Here is a 19,154-nt window from a genome sequence, read left to right as displayed (position 1 = left end):
TCCTCGGATAATTTTTTTCTGTGGGGCCTTCGAATTTCTTAAGTTATTACCTTTCATTTGAGCAATATCCAATAAAGAACTTTGGGGTACGGACTTGGTGAGGCTTTTTGAAAGAATGTAGGGTGTTTATGTATTTTTTAAACAGCAATTTTAAACCCAAACAATCCCCGAATTGGACTAACTCCCCAAAAAATATCTTAGTCCGGACTTCTCTAAATTGTTACCTATCGTTTGAGCAATGTTCGGTAATGAAACGTTCGAAGCTGGCGAGGCTTACCGAAAGAAAGTTGAATGTAGTTTATATCTTAACAGCAACTTTGAACCCCATCATATCCCGAATGGGCCTATCTCAACTAAGAATGTAGGGTGTTTATGTAATATTTTTTTAAACGGCAATTTTGAACCGCAACACTTCGAATTCAATGTAAGTGTGAACGAGGCATCTTATGTATAATCCGGAACACTGGCAAATTTGTCTGTTGTTTGGGTATAAACTAGCTTTATAATATTTTATAGATCTATTTCTACGCCTGGCTTCAGCGCCCACAAAGTGGATTTCTTAGTATAACCAGTCGACAATATTAAAGTTGGACTGCGAAATACAGGAGTACCATCCCACCCTTTTTTACGCAAAATCTAGCAGGTCTAGGATATACGTGCCATGGCCATTTTAGAAGCCATGTCTACGTGGTGAATCTCTTAATTTTGACCAGTCGGCAATAATAAAGTTGGACTATGTGAAATACCGAGTACATCTCCAGCACTCTCTTACAGGTATGTGGTATACATCTTTTGAGGCAATATCTATCTCTTCCTCTCATACATGTACTTATGCCCAGACTTTGATGGTTGTGCCAGGTTGGCTTTGCATCCCAAATCAATGATATAAGTAACAACTGTGTCTATAGACTCATGTATGTAATTGTTATTTTATCAAACGGGGTACATTTTTGTAAGTGATAGTTTCAGTCATTTTTTTCATATTTCTTCTGTTTCTTGTATTTGAGTAGCATAGTTTAAGTTAAAATTCAATCTAAATCAACACCAAAAGTGGGACAGATAATTTAAAGTTACTAGGGTTCGGGAAAAATAACAGTAGCAACAGCTGATTTGACATTTGACATTTATAAATAGAATTATTTCCGTATATAAGTATATATACACAATGACACATATGTATTGTTTATTTCCTAGAAATTAATGCGTATTTATAATTTCATTTTCTCCTTAACAGTATGGAATGGATATTCTGTTTTAGTGTTTTTATTATTTTCTGTGCTGTACACATTAGTAGTCTCAAACATGGAGTTTGTCAAGAATACAGAAGGTATGTTTTATGCAATATCAGTACGAAAGGATTTGACGACGAAATATGTCCGTCAGTAAGAATCTAGTTTCTGATCTTTTGTCAGATTGTCAGAAACATTTAGGTTTATCCCTGTATAGTGCCTTAATAGATTTGGCCCGCTGATCCCATTGCCTTTTCCTTTCTTAATTTTACTCAATGCTCTTCAACTTTGTACTTGTTTGGCTTTTTAAATATTTTGATATGAGCGTCACTGATGAGTCTTATAAAGACGAAACGCGCGTCTGGCGTACTAAATTATAATCCGGGTACCTTTAATAACTATTTTAAAAGCCATTTTATAAAATCTTATACAATCCTTGTTATTTTTTCATAGCTTTTGAAGCAAAAAAGGTTCTAAATAAATGTTAAATGCATGAAAACCCTATACCATATCCCTTTAGATTTCGAATGGCTTATATCTGGAAAACAAGCACACGGATTCTATTTTTTCCTGCTTTTTTAATTTCTTTATCTTATTTCTATAAATTTGTTACATTTTTTCGAAAAGCTTGTTATTTTGAAACAGAGTAGCGATTATCCTTAGAGAATAACAGAGAGCGTTTCATTTTTAACGTTCTTGATTTCAAGCTTTGTGTATATGCATTATAATAAAAATTAATGAAAATGTTAAGGAGACGTAAGAAAACTCCATATCTGTTATTCGTTACGAACATGTAAGTATTGAATCGTTTCAATTTCAATTTTATAATTATTGCGTTACTATTCTATTATATTTATTCCATATTCATGGCATCTGGAATATCGTTTGACGTGTGACGTCACCCCGATATAATCGAATCCAGACTTTGGGATGACAACAATTTTGAATGACTCTCTAGAACTTACTTGAAAACACATAAATATGTCAATGTGCATGTTTGTTTATTTATTAAATTGTACAGTTGTTTTAAAAGAGGGGCGAAAGATACCAAAGGGACAGTCAAACTCATAAATCGAAAATAAACTGACAACGCCATGGCTAAAAATGAAAAACTCAAACAGACAAACAATAGTATACATGACACAACATAGAAAACTAAAGAATAAACAACACGAACCCCACCAAAAACTAGGGGTGATATCAGGTGCTCCAGAAGGCGGCAGATCCTGCTCCACATGTGGCACCCGTCGTGTTGCTTATGTGATAACAAATCCGGTAAATAGTCTATTTCGGTAGGTCAAATTCATGAAAGGGAAGGGGATTGTAGTTACGACGTAAGGAATATATCCGATGTCATTTGTGAAACGGTTAACCAACTCGTGATGGCGTCCGTTAAATTTACGAAGGGATGATTTCAACTTCACCATTTGGAACTCTTGGTTTAATAGCTTCCTTGTGATCAGCAACCCTCTACCAAGAAAATCATGATAAGAAATACAAGCACGGGAATATCGTATCAATTGGGAGATATATACCCCGTATGCAGGTGCTGCTGGAATGTTGCTACTTAGAAATGGAAAGTTCACAATTGGAAAGCTGAAATCATCTCTTTTGCCGTAAAGTTTTGTTTTCAACCGACCCTCATTGTCAATTTCTAGATGCAAGTCAAGATATGAGGCCGACTTAATTGTATCTGTAGTATCCTTTATCTCTAGTTCGATTGGATAGATGCGTTCCACATAGTCACCAAATTTTGAATTATTTAGTGAAAGAACATCATCTATATAGCGGAAAGTAGAGTTAAAGGATATCGCTAACTTCTTATCTTTCTTCCTAAGAAGTTCCTGCATGATGTCATAATAATAAAGAAACAAGTCGGCAATAAAAGGGGCACAATTTGTTCCCATTGGAATGCCGATAGTCTGTTGAAAACACGTCCTCCGAACGTAACACATATGTTACGTCAATCAAGAAATCAAGCATTTGATAATATCAGTTTCAGAAAAAGTTTTGTTTGAATCAGAGTGATCCTTTACAAAGTAGGATGTATCCATCCCTAAGACAAACAAATACTTGTATCTACGTTGGTCATTCTTTTTTATGAAGCAAAGCATACCAACTCTTTCAATTTGTCTTTTAAATTGGAATGTGGAATACTTGTGTAAAGAGTAGAAAAGTCAAATGTTGTAATACTATTACAAGATGTAAGAGAGTTGTTATAGATATTGCATAGAACGTTTGATAAAACTGCTAGATAAAAAACGCACAAACACGGTCCAATTTCATACGTTTTATGAGATAAACAATGCTGAATGTCTTTCCGTGCATACACCTTTGCTTATCAATACCTTAAGCAATACTAAATAGCTATACGTTGAATTACTACGTGCCTTCAAATGTTCCCTAGAACTTGGAATACAAGCAATATCATACTAAATAAGTTTTTTTCTCTTACTGTATTGTTCGTTCCATCAAAAGTGTAGCGTTTATTGTGCGTTATTAAATAATCACTGTACAGTTCGTTGACAAAAAACCGTCTCAAATCACTTTTTTGTCAAGGTATTCGAGATGGTGTCGGTGACCCCTTTTCTGTATTTTATTGTAAATGTTTATCTGTTAACTTAGTGAAAGCAGTTGAACTTAAGATATCAGTCATCCAAAGCCAAAATTGCAAGTTTTCACCAGCGTACATCTGATAGGAATGTTTCTATTAAAAATTGAGACTTCCAACGTCATTCAAGATGAAATGAACAGTAAATAAATATAGTTCAGAGAAAATAAACTTTCAAAAAGTATAGTACAGTCAATAAAACCGGAATTACTTACTTTTCACAATATGAGGCTCTTCCAAATGCCGATGTTGGTTCAAATTCGCCTAGACGAAAGCAGACATAGGAACTCCAGGGGCGTAGCTTGGGTCTTATATATAGTGAGGCAATTCGCCGAGCGAAGCGAGGCGAAAAAATTTGAGCCGAGCGGAGCGAGGCGAACATTTTTTTAGGGGTGTTTGAGGGCCTGAAACGCGTTTTCCTGGATTTAAATGTATGATTTGTGATGACAACCTAATGCCATATCGCCATATCGCAACATATCTATATGAGGAAAGATAGTCTTGATACAACACTGTCTTTTGGGATGACAAGTACTAAATATTAAATAAATAGTGTATTCGTCTCGAAAGTATACCTCTTATGCATTGTATGGGATTCTCTTTTCACATGTAAATAATATGACAGTGTACTATTTTTTGCAATTTTAATAAGTTAACACCTGTGTACAAGTACATGTAGTTATCAAATTATCATTAATGTTAGAAATGTAATGGTCCAAGGCGACGTTTTTTGGTTTCATCAAATTTTCTCATAATCTTCTCTCTACAAACGGTGATATCTCTATGTATGAAGAGACTAGTCAGTCCAGAAAGTCGGTCTTCGGTCATCGTAGATCTGCTCCAATGTTTTAATCGTCTCATCGCAGAGAAAGACCTCTCACAGGGCACGGATCCTACAGGCATTGTGAGCAGCACTCTAAATACTGCATGAACATAAAGTCATTGGGATAATAATTGGGGTCTGCAAGTTGAATTGTTGTTTCCAAAGACTGATTACCGGTATCTTTATCTCTGTTTTGGAGTCCGGAACAGAACATTTTCCACCGTTCAAGTTCTCTAACAAACCCTGGAGAGTCTGGCATATCCTCCTCATATCTGACTTGGATATCGGCAATTTCCTCCTCAGTTATGTTCTGAAGGCGACATGGCACCAACTGAAACGCCAAGAAAGATGGGCGTGTTTGTTCAGGAAATCGTTCATTCAACTCATTCAAACAGTGATCGACAAACGGAAAGTATGCGTTCACTCTATAATAGCCGTGTACCGAATCGTCGGAAAATGCAGCATTAGCCCGATGACGCATTCGCCCAACTGTTCTTGGTTTACCGAGCTCGATGTCTATGCTCTCGGCGATCGCAGCTGCTTTCATCCATATACATCTGTTGAACACTTCGTCCGACCTTTGAGCAGCAACTACCTTTTTACATGTCTGAGCACCTGTGAAGGCCTTGAACACATCACATTTTGCATTCTGCAATGCAAGACTTAAGGGCTTTGTATAACTTAAAATATGATGGGCAATTACTATTGCAACAACAAAAGTGCTCTTCTCCATCATATGTATAAATGCAGTGGCTTTTGTGCGAGCTTCGGTTGCCGTACTCTCCTTTCTTACATCTTCAAGAGATGCAAGAACTGCCTTGTATTTAGCCAAAATAACGGACAGTGTGTCAACTCTAGCAGACCATCTTGTTTCACACAATTTCGGAAGCAAACTCTTGGAAAAGGCATTTGCAATATTGATGTTACTCTCAACTTTTTCGTCATCGGTATCCCCTACTAAATAATCAACTTGTTTTGCATCGGGCAAGTGTCGCTTAAGAATTGCGGTTCTCTTTGGACTGCCACCAAGGAACCACGTTAATTGATTAACATCATCAAATACGGTTCTTATCATATCAACACTTCTACATGATGACGAAATAACCAAAAATACCGTGACAATTTAAAGATCTACGATCTATACACAATAAATCGGATATAATGCTGTCATGATACTAAAGAACTATTATATATTAATTTACCCGGATCCATATTATCCGTGGATTCTGCAGTGACTGTTTCTTTTTTTAATAAGATATTTGTCCATGATTTCCAATTTTGGATCGTCAACAACTTTTTACAAATTTATAATACCAATGACGGGCGACAATGTATGTTTCCGTAAAAAAGCTTCACAGAAAAAGACGATGATCTAGTATTTTCTTATTTGAAATAAAACTAAGTGTCAAGTACATGAAAATATTTCATATTTTTTTTTTTTTTGCCAAAAAAAACTAGTGAGGCAGTTGCCTCATTGCCTCAATGGAAGCTACGCCACTGAACTCGTTGGACTTAGTTTGCCGAATGCCTTAGAAGGCCTTTCAACTGCATTATTTTTGTTCTTTTTTTTTAATATAAGCTTTATAGATGTGATGTGATGTCCAGTGAGACAACTTTCCATCAAAGTGTAAATGAAGTGGGTGTATAAAGCAATTATTATAGTCCAATGTACAACATCTAACAATGAGGAAAACCCCTACCATACTATAGGCGCACAGGCACTATTCTCAGAAAAAAATTATTATATATATTAATATGAGTTTTTTTCTTATACACCTTAATATCAAGGAATACAAGATTTTTTTCTGAGACAAGTGCCTGTGTATAGTCGGCTAAAAAAGGCCCCGATATAAAAAAAAAAAGGGAAATAATTAGAATGAGAAAAGTAACGGTTAACATTAATTATTTATTAAAGAATAACAAAAAATGTGATTATTATGGGTTGCTGTCTGCATGTTATGGTGGTAATTATTTTTTCAAACATGAATATTGGTTATAATCATATAAAAGCATTATTTAATACATGCAAAATTGATTGACAAACACAATATTGTGTCAACGAAGCGTACAGTATAAAAAAGGTGTAATGAAAACGAAGCGTACACAAAATAAAAATAAAGACACTTTAAAACGTGTATTTTTTTGTTCTAGATACAACATAAACATGATAAACATAGTTACGATCTTTAATAGTTTGTTAATTTTGAACAATGAACTTTTCAAAAATGTATGTTTTAAAAACTATGAGGTACGAGAAACATTAGGTTTTGAATATTTAAAAATACCAAGCACGTTTTATTATTGATACCGTCGTGCGTTTTTTGATGTTTGTACATGTATATAAAAATGTCACATATTTGAAAAACATTTTAGTAACTAATTAGTATTATGGCAAAGAATATATTGGAGCAAAATATCCGAAGAAAAGATATTAGATTTTCTTTAAAAATATTAAGTCCTTACTGTCTGAACTCAGTGTTACACGGTGTGTTCGATTCGAACGAGTCAGCGTCCTGTTTCATCTGTATCGGGGTTATAAAGGGTGGACGTGAATCACTTATACGAACGGCCCTCTATATCGTGTACTGTGTTACGACGCTAGATAAATGAAGGATGATGAAAGGTAACACTGGGCCACCAAATACTTGATTTTCGTCGAGCCTAGGTGGGCGAGTGGTCTAGTGCACCGGGCATAGTGCAAGTAAATTTGGTGCCATGATATCTCAGAAGAATGAGTTGAAATCCCGGCCCAGAAAGAACAAAAATTTGCTTCCGCAAATTTACAGATCTAACGTTGTTGGTCTGTCTATTTAGATGAATTATATGTATGCATACATACAAAAAAGGACTGAATAATAGCCAACAATAAATTTTGCGGGGCGATGGATTATTTAATTTTATATAGTACAATACAAAACATAATATATAACAAATCTAAAATAGTACACCAAAACGTAATAATAAATTGAACAAATGTTAAATATTTTGGATATATAACAGATTTCCTTCAGTAGTATGATTACGATGTAGAATAAATCAAACCAATCTATTCTGATTACATCTTGAAATTTATACAATAAAACAGTTTAAACCGAACACATAGAAATTAAAAAAATTACGTAGGACATATAGCTATAAACTTCCCACTTACACCATACACTATTACACCATCCACCATGCACCATTACACCACACACCTTGTGCCATTACACCATATACCATGTGCCATTACAGCATACACGTAAACTATTTGCACCATGCACCTTACACATTACACCATAATACAATTAAATCCAACAGAAAGCGTTGGACTACAAAACTACTTAGTTATTTTTAAAAACAAATTTTGATCATCATATTGTAAATTAATGTATTAAATATTAAAAACCAGTTCTTATCAATGTTTTGCATAGTTTTAAAGTCGTACACCATTCATTCACAACATCCCAATCGCACGTTATACCATTACACCATTCCCCTTACACCATACACCATATTACTATACACTTTCTCCCATTGCACCATATGCCATACATCATCCCACCAAACACGTTTGTTAAAGGAAATATACACCATCCAAGGGCTGTACTAACCCTTAGTCATTTAAAGTTAATTGACCAAATGAGCATACTAATTCATAATAAGTATTTAACTGTTGTTGTTTTTAACTGAAGGAGTAAGTTTTAATGCTTTACATAATTGACTGTATTAAACAGGTAATTAGATATTTATTGTTATGACAACACACATAATTGTATTTTGTTTGTAGGCATAGGTTGAATATATGTTTTTCAAATGTTGGCATATGTTGAAGACACTATATTTGTATACATGTAGGTTGAATGATCCATTTAAAAAAAATGGTACAAAATGTACTTTGAATTGTAGAAGTTATTTGTATGTAATAAAACTCAAGACCGAAATGAATTAACATATATTTTTTCGTATGAGAATTATGAAAAAATAAATTGAATACTTCATTATCCAATATTATCACCGGAAATCTGACTTTCAGCGATCAAAACTTATTTTACATGAGAATTTAAAGGTTGAGAGTCGTACAGTTTCGATTATTTAAAAGATTAAATGGGTAAAATCCGGTCGGAAGTTGTATATCTATTTCACATTGCATTATCTTATGTCCGTATCTATATATAGTCTTCCTAACCTGGGGATTTTTCCATGGCTGAAATTAAATAACTCGTATTATTCAAAAACCACAAAAATGTGTAACCCACGAATAACAGTACTTTCCAAGAAGTTTGACATATGTAAAAATCTGAACGTACTTAGATTTCATTAATTGTCATCAATCAGCAAATAGATGAACTGTTGATGACTGAAAAAACAGTCTGGTAGGTCGTTGATGAACAGAGGGAACATGAGTGGTCCAAGTAAGCTCCCCTGTGGTACTCCTCATTGGACACGTGCATTGTGAGACTCTTTGATTTCTGGAGCTGAGGAAGTCCCTGCTAATCCACTGGAGTGTTGGCCCGCATATACCATAGTACTCTGCTTTGTACGTTAGTCTCTTGTGAGGGACTTTATCGAATGCCTTGGAAAAATCAAGCAAGATTATGTCAATTCGTTCCCCGATATATGTTTTTAGCCAGGTCCTGTATTGTAAGGATAAGTTGTGACTCACAGGAACGGTTCTTTCTAAATCCATGTTGGGCGTCGTTTAGGATGCCGTGAATATAAAGATGTTTTGCAATACTACTGCATATTATGTGCTCTAGGATCTTGCATGTAACAACAGTCAATGAAACTGGACGGTAGTTACTGGCACGTGATTTATATCCTTTCTTGAAAATTGGAACAACAAAGGCTTCTTTCTATTCAAGTGGTATGGTGCCTTGATTTATTGATGCTTGAAAGAAAGTGGCAAATGTTTCTACTAGGTATTGTGCAAGCTCTTTGAGCAGTCTTGTTGGGATTTCGTCTGAACCAGCGGCTTGGTTGGATGTTCAAGTTGCCTAGCAGTTTTTGTACGCCATTTTCAGTTACATGTATTTTGTTCATTGTTGGATGTGGACTCTTTCATTTATTAGGTATGGTTTTGATATCATCACTGGTGTTGAATACAGATGAAAATTGACATTCAGAATATTTGCCTTCTTTTCACTTTGTCCATCTGTATCTTTGAGAGGTGAAACTCCAACAGATTCGCATTTCTTACTTTCAATAAATCCCAAGAATCTTTAAGGGTTTGCTGATAATTCAGGATTAATGATAACGTGAATGTAATTCCTTCTACATTCTTTCTGTTTTGCGGTTTTTAATCGAAGGTATCTGACAAGATCAGATTTTCTGTTGGTCTTGTTTGCTCTTTCAAAGCTCCTCTTTTTCTGTCTTGTGAGTTTTCTAATTTTCTGGTTGATCCAGGGTTGATTGAATCTGAGGATGACATTTTTGATGGTACTGTTTTTATTCAAGTATGGATACTAAGTAAGCTGATTTTAATCATTACCCACATTACAGTTATAGAGTTGTTCAGTTTAAATTTCTACTTAAAGTCTGCGTTTAATTTCATGTGTCGATGTATACAATGTCATGATCACCAATGTCTGGTAATGGCTTGCATCGATTAACTAATGAAGGCCGATTTGTTAGAAATAAGTCTAACATGTGTTTTTTTCTTGTTGGAAAAGTGACTATCTGTTCCAGGTGGTTGTCTTGTACTAGGTCGTGGAAAGTACTGTTTATTCGTATTGGATTTTTGACGGTCAGTGATAGATTGAGTTTTCTAACATATATCGGGTAAATTTATATCACCCCAAGCCAAACAATTGATGATCTGTTTTTTTCTTATCAAGTTGTCTACTGTCAGTTTAATTTTCACCATGTAGTTAATGTCACTGCTAGGTGGTCTGTATATACTACCAATGAAGGGCGAATTGTTGTTATGAAGTGATATTTTGATAAATATCGACTCAGTGTCATTTTTAATGTCTACAAGCTCGCTGATGTAGTCTGATTCTACTGCTACAATAATTCCCCCATATCCATCTCATCTATCCTACCTGTATACAGTCTACCCGTCAGGGAAGATCTCACAGCTACTGGTGTCATTACGTAGCCAAGTCTCTGTTTCAATCAGTATATTTGGATTTGCTGAGTCTAATAAGTTGCAAAGTTCTTCTTTTTTGTTTTTATACTCTGAGAGTTGACAACTGATCACAACTAGTACCTTTGTGTTCTTTGGTTTTCGGTAGTTGCTCCTATTGGCTTTACAATGCTGTAATTTCAGGTTAGTTGATTATTACCGCAAACTTGTACATGCTAAACATGATAAAGGCATAGTGACTTTTGCAAAATGTTGAGTGGTATGTGACCTTGAAAAAATATCAATCGGAAGTGACCAAGAGTTTACCGAGAGTAGCTACTTTTTCACATATTTCGTTGAAAAATACCTAAAACATAATATACTTTTTAAATAGGCATACATGTATATAAACCTATCATTTGAAATGTATTTAAAACAATATATTTATGAAATCTGTGTGAATAACGCTATATTATGAGACCGAAACTAACATTTTCTAAACCGGACGAAGGAAGTTAATATCCCTTATTTCATACAACAGTATATTGAACCATATATTGATTGAATCAGCATACATAAATCTATGATTCGACGCCAATAGTAAAGTCAAGTAAACTGGACACATATTTTTATCAATTATTTAGAACATTGGTATGAAAAGACATTCAGTTGTTCTCTGACCAACTGGTTTTCAATAATTTTTTCTTCCATCTTGTTTTTGTTCTTTCAAGGTATCGTTGTTTCAAAAGATGTCACATAGATATTTGGTAATAAATAAACTCATCATAGATACCAGTATTAAAATTTTATATATACGACGCCAGACGCGCGTTTCGTCTACAAAAGACTCATCAGTGACGCTCAAATCCAAAACTATTAAAATGGCCAAATAAAGTACGAAGTTGAAGAGCATTAAGGACCGAAAATTCCTAAAAGTTGTACCAAATACAGCTAAGGTAATCTATTCCTGAAGTAGAAAAGCCTTAGTATTTAAAAAAATCAAAGTGTTGTTTACAGTTAAGGTATAATTATGAACATATCAATGATAACTCAAATCAACAATGGCAAGTTTATAGGATTTCAAGTAAAGGTGGCAGTAGTAAACCAATGTTCAAAGGTCGATTGAGAAAAAAACAAATTTAAAACTGACAGTGTTAAACCGAACAGTTAACTATGTAAGAGTTATTTCCCTGAACACTGATTTTCTTGTGAGCACCATTTTTTTGCAAACGAAAAAAAAAACACAGACAAATTTTTTTAACGAAATGTTAATATTGAAAATGATTCTGACCGCAGAGATGAGGAGGCTCTGTGTGAGATTTATATCTCTATATACATTCGATATAAGCGATATGCATTTGTAACTGGTAAACTTTAAGAGATACAGAACCCATGATCTTTTGATTTGAGGTCCTCTAAAAGAAAATCAGGTCAAGGTCAAATTCATGCTTTAAACTATGATTTGGATTATTTCCAATTATCATAAGAAGCTGTAGAAGATAGAGACAAATTCTTTGAATTAAATCGTTAACTTAAAGGGTTTCGTAAACAAACATTTTGGTTGAAAGGGTACGTCGACGTTAAGGGAATTTTATCCTCTTTTTTATAAATTAGCTGTATGTTAGTATAACTAATAGATCCGATATAGCTTTGTGACCTTGAAATTAAGGTTGTGCTTTTGAAACTGATTCTGTTTAACCGACCACTTTTACTTTTATCTCTCCAAACACTGTTTTTCTTGTGGCCACTACTCCTTCGCAGTTAAGTAAACCAAAGGATTATTTTACCAAATTGCTCGTTATCGTCTCAGGATGTTGATGATGGTTTTGACAAAAGTTTTGTGAAGACTACATATAAGAGAAATATCCCCTTATGCATTTTATATAAGTGATATGCATTTGTCTTTCGACAGGATATACTTGGTCTAAAAAATATTAAGATCAAGATCAAAGGTCAAAGGTGATGTTTTGTTTTTTGATTTTGCTTATTACAACTAGTTTTAAAAAAGATATCAATAAAATATTTTTTTATATCTATATTAATCACTCTTGATTCAGATTTGAAGAAGGCAATACATACAGAAGTAAAGCAGTGACGTTTTGTTGCGACAATTTTCACAAGAGGAATGGAGTCTGTGTTGGTAAGGTCAAATGCATGAAGATGTATATAAAATTATGCAGTTTGAATTCACTACTTTAAGATGAGGTTTATGTTTTGCCCTTGGCTTTTCTTGATTACTTTGTTATACATTTTACTCTTGTCGATCGAGCTGTAAGACGTGCAACTTTTCTACGTTTAGTTTACCTTAATAAATTTGTTTAATCGAACAGTTATTTATAAAAGAAGATTAATTGTTTACATAATGATACAATCTTCAAAGTGTGAGTTTGTGTTAGTATATATATAAATAACTGGAGTAAGAAAGTACTTTCTACCTACATTGTATTTGCTGTCACATTGATTTAGCTGTACAAGAACAAAAATGTTACAATAAATTAACTTTCCTGAATTAGTATTTTCTTTTATGACGACACTCTGCAATGTTAGTGTAAATTGTTTAAACGTCTTTTTTAAAACAAGTACATGAAAAGTTTAATACGAACGAGAAGTGTTTACTTCCTATATCACTTCAATAATAAATCTAACTTGTTTCGTGTTTTTATAGATTAAAAAAAAATAACGAATGTTCTTATGTAACAAATATCTTTCAGAATGTCCGATCGGTCACCATTCAAATGGAGTTAAGTGTAAAAAATGCAACGATGACCAATATGGAAGAAAATGTGCAGACATATGCAGATGTAGTACCAATGAAAGGTTATAAGATTAAAATCATATTTATATAACAGTGTGACTTGAATGGAGAGTTGTCTTGATTGTACTCATACCACATCTTCTCATATTTATTAGACTTAAAATAGTAGGCACAGTTATGGTGTTTGTTTTTCATGTACCTCTTTCCATTCACATCGTGATAATAATGATACTTGTTTATAGTGTGCGAATCACAAGAAGGTTTATTGAAAAGAAAATTAGTATGTTCCTCTGGAATGGTAATATAAATACATAGTAGATAAAGATAATTGCTAGAGAAGGATTACTCACCTCTGAGCAGTAGATTTATCATTTTGAACATGGGAAAAAAATAATAAAAGCAAAATAACTGTAAACGATGACTGTATAACAATGTATGAATTAAACATATTTTGTAAAGCAGTTTATGTATTATAGTACAATGACTTATTGTAGGATAAACAACTTTCGTTCCAATACTGTTGAGAACATCAATCAAATGTTTATTGTAAATGAACAAAATCCAAGTATATGCTTTCATGTCAATCAGTAATTAGTTGTAGTTTTTTTCATTCATGCTTTGCTTTCGATTAATGAAATTTGATGATCAATACAGCTAGTTTTTGATACATTTATTTATAATTGTAGTCCGGTCATTTAATGTTGTCATTTTAATATTAAAATTAACATTGCCATTAAAGCGGGAGGTTTGGCATGCCACAAAACCAGGTTCAACCCACCATTTCTTATCTTAAAATGCCCTGTACCAAGTCATGAGAATGGCCATTGTTATATTATAGTTTCTCTGTGTGTTACATTTTAATGTTGTGTTTTTGTTGTGTCATAGTTCTTCTCTTATATTTGATGCGTTTCCCTCAGTTTTAGTTTGTACCCCGGATTTGTTGTATCTATCAACTTATGCATTTCGAACAGCGGTATACTAATGTTGCCTTTATTAGTTATATTTCCTGTATGATTGATAAATAATGTTCACTGGCTCGGGAAATATTGCAGATTAACATATAAATAAGATATTTGTCAATTTCCGAAGACAGCATAACACATTTTGTTACTATCATGTCTCATTAGAATTTGCTACTGTAACATATCTCCTTTACATTCTCTTCATTCATAGTGTAGACAGTAGTGGGAAAAATAATGTACATTTGTTTTTAATTCCTTGAACTCATACATATAAAAATAAAAATATATCTAATCATATCTATTTGTTCTTCTTCACAGGTGTGATCATGTGTCAGGATGCGTTGCTAAATATGGTAAGATACAGTTTATTTATGCATGCCAAAAAGACATGAGCAACATCATTACACAAAACATTTGTGCAAAACATATAACTAAATATATAACAAAATATCCTGTTCGGTCAATCATTTGCCCTTATCTAAATATTCAAGACCTCAATTGAGGCTTTTTTGTAGTATATACAGTTTTGCAGTATAATAAAAAAAAGTGTGAAGCCATTAAACATTATTTCAAGGCAATTTTCGAAATATCAATACAGATGTTTTGACCGAATCTTGTCTTATGAACATCAGAAGGATGTTGAATGATAGATTAAGGCGTTTTCTTTTAATTTTCAAATACAAGGGGCTAAAAATTATCTCATATATTTTTAATTGTAAATTCGTATTTATTGAGTATTTATATATATAAAATAAATGTAATAAGGACACAAGTCGACCCTATATTTTATTCAAAATTATTTTATGCATATCGATATAGTTCCAAAGCATCATGAGCAGTTTTAATAGTCTTTTAAAAAAAAAATGATTGACAATATGTAATTTAGATTCAAATTTTAATGTTCAGAATTGAAAATGAAAACGAATGACTTACAAATAATACATATGATTGAATCCTTGATGACTTTAATACATCAGCATGCTCATGGCTGTATCATGGGTATCCTCGAATATTTTATTAATCGTAACAGGCATGACATTTCAATGGTTTCATCTGTTACTTCAAACACTTATGAATCAAAATAAGTGACCTAATTTATGAACTTATTGCTGACAACGGCCGATTTTTTTTTTATTTCAGCTGATCTAAATTGTCAATTGGGCTGTTCTAATCACTGGCGTCTGTCGTTCGCCAGCTTCCATTTGTTTTTAAAACATCTGTTTGTTCCAATAAAAAACAAAACTTGGTCACAATCATCGCTGGTGTATCGTTAATTCATTTGTCTCTTGATTCAAATTGTATATTAATATACCCGTCATCGGTAAATATAATGGTTAAATTTATGTTTTGTGAATTTCTTGAAAACAATTTACAAAATCTGACATGACAAAAATTTTTCGAATGTGAAGATATACATAAGTGGAAAACAAACAGACAAAGCCATGGCTAAAAAAAAACCCGGACAAACAGACAAACAATAGAATATAAAGGACAAAATTGAAAACAAAGGACACAACCCCCACCAAAAACGAAGGGTGATTTTAGGTGCTTCTAAAGGGTTAGCAGATCCTGTCCCACATCGTGCACCCGTCATGTCGCTTATATACAAACCCGATAACAATAAAATTGAGAATGGAAATGGAGAATGTGTCAAAGAGACAACAACCGACCATAGAAAAAAACAACAGCAGAAGGTCACCAACAGGTCTGCAATGTAGCGAGAAATTCCCGCACCCGGAGGCGTCCTTCAGCTGGCCCCTGAACAAATATATACTAGTTCAGTGATAATGAACGCCATACTAATTTCCAAATTGTACACAAGAAACTAAAATTAAAATAATACAAGACTAACAAAGGCCAGAGGCTCCTGACTTGGGACAGGCGCAAAAATGCGGCGGGGTTAAACATGTTTGTGAGATCTCAACCCTCCCCCTATACCTCTAGGCAATGTAGAAAAGTAAACGAATAACAATACATACATTAAAATTCAGTTCAAGAGAAGTCCGAGTCTGATGTCAGAAGATGTAACCAAAGAAAATAAACAAAATGACAATAATACATAAATAACAACAGACTACTAGCAGTTAACTGACATGCCAGCTCCAGACTTCAATTAAACTGACTGAAAGATTATGATTTCATCATATGTACATCAGGCACAATCCTTCCCGTTAGGGGTTTAGTATCATACCATCATAAAATATATGAGAAGAACATAACCCGTGTCATGCCAACAACTGTTTTTTGAATAAATGTGTTTAGTTCCGATGCAAAGACCCTATAAATGAATCAATATTAACGCCAAAATATGCAATCTGTAATGACCTGACAACAGTATCGTAACTATATCCCTTCTTAATAAGTCTATTCAAAGGTTTTGTTAGTTTCTGAGGTGAATACTGACACCTTTGTGCTTTATAAAGAATATTTCCATAAAAAATTGGATGTGAAATACCTGAACGTATAAGAAGTCTGCATGTTGAGCTATATTTACGAATGATGTCCTTATACCGATGATAAAATTTAGTAAATGTTTTGACTAGTTTGTGATATCGAAAACCCTGGTGTAATAATTTTTCAGTAATACTCAAATTTATCTCATTAAAATCTAAAACATTGTTGTCTAATTCGGTACGTCACATTAGAAGAAAAGGGGACGGTATTGTATGAAACGGATATTCTATAATGGTCATTCAACTCGTGATGGCGGCCGTTTAATATACGAAGGGATAATTGTAACGTCATCATTTGGAACTAATTGTTTGATAGATTCCTTGTGACCAGCTACCTTTTACTTAGGTAACAGTGATTTTCAATACAAGCCCTGTAATATCGTATCAACTGGGATGTGTTGGTTGTATTATTCAGAATTTCGAGAAACTAACAGAGTTTGAGGTTCGTCAAGTTTAAAAAATTGTAGAGAATGATTCCGTAACAGTTTCTATAAAGGGAATAATAAAATGATATTACGAATACATCTAGCTTTTCAAATAGTAGTTGGCAGTTTTAAATATTTTTTTTTACTAAAGATAGCAAAATGATTTGAATTCCTGTTGTACCTTTTACATTTGCGTGGTCATATGTCAAAAAACGAACAAGTCTTATAAACCAAAATAAAATATATTAAACATATTTTATAAATATTTTTAGACAGAATGGACACGACTGTAACAATTAGAAACTATTCTTCTGATACTCAGGCAACAGGTAAGAAAGTAACTCTTTGTATTACGTGTAAAAAGCAGTTGTTTTGCTTACTCACCTATAATATAACATTTACACAACACGCAACGCTTAGTGCTATCACTCAACATATTACGTTTCAAATTACATAAGTCTCTAAGTCTCATAAATTATTGACAATTGTTCTGTAACGGTTTTTTTAGGGAATAGGAGAAGATTATCACAAATATATCTAGCTTTCCAATAGCAGATAGCAGTTCTAATTTTTCTAACCAAAGATAGCTAAATGATTATAACTGAATTCATGTTAAATATAATAATATTTGTGTGGTCATAAGTTGAAATACGACCAAGTGTAATAGAGCAATAAACAATACATTTTATAGTTTTTTTTTTAATATTGTTAAGACATGACGGTCACGGCTGTGACAAATAAAAACTATCGTTCTAGTAGTCAGCTGGTAACAGGTAAGCAATTCACATTTTGTGCTACGTGAATTAATGATCTTTTTCAAGTTAACGTCTGAAAATACAATTAAATTACTTACATACCTATACCCTAACATTTACACAACAAATGAAGCTTAATGCTATCACTCAACATAGCATGTTCGACATCAGATATGTCTCATTCATACTTGAAGCACTCCTGAATCTCAAGACAGTTCCATCTAAGATCAGTGTGCTGTTATTTTTGTGTAAACGTCAAATATATCATTGAGGTCTTTGAAATACTTTCTCCGAATGAGGTCGTATATGATTTTGTAACGAAAATTTGTTAATTTAAAAATCACTCGGGACTTTTTTTTATAAGGTTTTGATTGTCATATATTTTGGTTTCGAGTAACCCTTAAGGCACTTTTGTTGTATACATTTGCATCTTATGTAGTGTATTGGTACTGGAATGATACTCAAACTGTTCTCATATCATAACACTTGATAATCCACAAAAAATATAAATAGAGATTTGTGTGTCTGAATTTTCTGTATGCTCATATATTTCGTCCATACACTATCTATAACAAATGAAATCATCATATCAATTTCATAACAAATATGGCTTGCCTCATTAAGTAACAATCGATGTTCAAATATCACAAATCTATAATTAAGAAAGGTACAACTATGAATTTGAAAGTATAACATAACTTAAAAAAGAAGCAAGATTGTTTACGTGTCCCGCTGTGCATGAAGGATAACATACAATGTAATTAAACGTTTCTAATTAGAAATAAGTCATTTTTTTAATAACAATGAATAAAGGCAACAATGCTATACCGCTGTTCGAAATTCATAAATCGATTGAGAAAAAACAAAAACAAATCCGAGTTACAAACTAAAACTGAGGGAAATGCATCAAATATAAGAGGCGAACTACGACACAACATAAGCACAACATCAAAATCTAACAATCACATAAACGAATAAAAATATAACAATGGCCATTTCCTGACTTCGTACAGGACATTTTAAGAAAAATAATTTGGGTTGAACCTGTTTTTTTTTGGCATGCCAAACATCCCGCTTTTATGGCAATATTAACTA

At 33.2% G+C, this 19,154-nt stretch overlaps 1 protein-coding gene, 1 long non-coding RNA gene and 1 pseudogene across 3 annotated transcripts in view; 1 reads left to right on the top strand and 2 right to left on the bottom strand.

The window, feature by feature from the left end:
* LOC143042207 (uncharacterized) overlaps window positions 1–19,154 on the bottom strand; it is a 175,917-nt gene that overhangs the window by 98,118 nt on the left and 58,645 nt on the right. The window lies entirely within an intron of this gene.
* Window positions 1,190–14,779, top strand: LOC143042219 (uncharacterized). Its single transcript, XR_012967914.1, has 4 exons — window positions 1,190–1,327; window positions 12,767–12,849; window positions 13,421–13,526; window positions 14,745–14,779. It is a non-coding gene; the product is annotated as an uncharacterized LOC143042219 (long non-coding RNA).
* On the bottom strand, window positions 9,499–11,420 carry LOC143042916 (uncharacterized; annotated as a pseudogene).

Source organism: Mytilus galloprovincialis, chromosome 8 (genome assembly GCF_965363235.1).
Source record: "Mytilus galloprovincialis chromosome 8, xbMytGall1.hap1.1, whole genome shotgun sequence".
NCBI classification, from domain to species: Eukaryota; Metazoa; Mollusca; class Bivalvia; order Mytilida; family Mytilidae; genus Mytilus; species Mytilus galloprovincialis.
The sequence above is the reverse complement of the archived record's forward strand: the minus strand, read 5'-3'. Positions and strand labels throughout refer to the sequence as shown.